This window comes from Atta colombica, unplaced genomic scaffold, assembly GCF_001594045.1.
Source record: "Atta colombica isolate Treedump-2 unplaced genomic scaffold, Acol1.0 scaffold210, whole genome shotgun sequence".
NCBI lineage: Eukaryota > Metazoa > Arthropoda > Insecta > Hymenoptera > Formicidae > Atta > Atta colombica.
The window spans coordinates 1643736-1646240 of NW_017259306.1; positions in this window are offsets into that span (position 1 = coordinate 1643736).

A 2505-nucleotide genomic window follows, 5' to 3' on the forward strand; every position below is an offset into this window, starting at 1 on the left:
TCTCTCTCTCTCTCTCTCTCTCTCTCTCTCTCTCCTTCTATTGCTGCAACATTACTTTCTCTTACAATGACGGAACACATATATTTATAGAGAACTCGTATGCGGCATGTAAACGGGGAGTTGTATCGATAAACGGATATGCTGTTTGACATTTCTGTGACAAGTTTGCAGGGAGCAAACTTGCCTGAATTTAGTTCGGAAGTTTAGTTTATACAGTAATAAGGTCAAAATATGAAAGATTAATATGCAATAATATAATAGCTGCCTTTCACTTGAAGGAAAGTAACCGCATAAGATGATGCACTTGCAAATTATTTTTTACATAAAAGAAGCTTTTAAAAACAAATTTAAAGTTGTGAAAAAGTAATTAAATATTATTAGAAAAATTTGTTTCTATATAGGAAATAATATTGACATAGTATTGATATAATATAGATAATAATATTGATATAGTAAATAATACAACTGTAATAATAATAAAGGAGTAATAAATAAAATACATAGTATATAAAAATATAACATGAATAAATATAAAAATAATTAAGTTAAGAAATATTATATTTCATATACGTGCGTGCACGCATGATAACTTAAAGTATTTCGAGTTATTTTCAGATTTTCACATTATATAATTTTACACATTAATATAATTATCTAATACTATGTATTATATAATTATATTAATGTGTGCGTATAACCATATATATATATATATATTACATAATTATATTTTTATCTACTAACTTAATTTATTCTATTAACTTTAATGTTTCCATAATTTAGTATGATTATACAATCTTTCTGTTTTTAATGAATATTTTTGTCCACAAATAAATATACATGGATTAATTGAGTTTTTTTCATTACTTATTATTAGTAAATTAAATTGCAAATTTACAAATTTTATCTTTTATTATTCGCAAAAGAAAATCTCTCACAAATTATATGAAAAAAGTAATTTTAAATGACTGAAACTATTATATTTTATAGATTACGAGATGCTGAAAAGTTTCCTTAAGCAAAATTAAAAATCGCTATTTTGAATCTAATCGGAAAAGTATTTTTATTTGGTAAATTATTTATTTTTTGGCAGCTGAACATTAATACCTTTATTCATAAAATAACGAGCGAATCAATTGATGTAAAGAAAACATAGTTGCTTAAAAAAAAATGTAGTTTGCAAGTACGTATATTGTAGATTGCATAATTTTTTTAACTAGTCACTTTTTTCATATGATTTGCAGGGTTTTTTTTACTAATTAACTTACTAAGTAATAAATATTAAACATGCAAAATATTAATATTCACAAAACCAAGTCATTCTATAAAGGAGATCGTATTTAACAATTAAATATTCGCTAATTTTTTACTAAAATTTTCCAAATTTTTCCAATTTTTAAAACTTCGAAAAATTGAACAAGATTTCATACCGTATGATCTTTTCGATGATGATGTCAAATTTCCTGTAAAAAATTTCATATGTCTTATGCATGATGTAACGTCGCCAATGGAGGTCAGATGCGGGTTTAAAATTATCACGAATATTCTGTTCGTGCGCTAATAAATATTAGTTATGTCTTGACATTAAGATGACTTTTGCCCCTGCATATTTTTGCCAATTTATTTGTGGGCTAAAGAAACTCAATCTTTTTTGAAATTACAAGCGGCAATATATGATTAGCGGATAATGTAGATATATCAAACAAAAAATCATTCAAAGGCAGGAAAACGAGAACACCAATCAGCACAGCAACATTAAATATGATAATAATTTCAAAAAATAAACTCTCCATTTCTTCGAATCGAATCTTCAGATTTTACATTTAAATGCATTAGCCTTACAGTCACTATCCTTTGAGAAATAGGCGAATTAAAATAAATTAAATTCTGGAATTCTGAGAAACTGAATATTCAATTTTCGAAATCTGGAGTGATCTTATGATTTTTATATAGCTCCGCAATAAATCTTCCTGTCTTTTTAAAATTTAGATTTAAGAAACAAAAAGAATAGAATCTATCTTGAGACAAAAAATAAACTTTGCCAATTCTCATTTTATTTTACAAATGATTTTTATGATTGACTTTTTTTAAATCAGGTTTCCTGTAAGAATTCCATGTAGTTATATATAGAGAAAAACACATCCGGAGACTGTTTTTTTAGAATGTGAAGGATAATCGTTACATCGATGGAATGCCCCAATATTATTCGGAGTTTCGATCTTTGAATAATACATTATGGCTATACATATGTATATTTGACGCATTGTTCAGAGCTAGATTCTGCAAGTGTTTTCGTACCAATTTGAATGTGACATGACTACCAAGGTTATTAGGAGTTATATTATAAAACTATTTGATACGTGAGCGTAGTCATATGTAAAATTATTATTTGCTCAAGAAGCATATATACGATGATAATAAATTAGAAATTGAATCTTTAGCGATAATTCTATGTAAGATTAAATAAGTATTTAATATATAAATTTAGTATTTTATATATATATA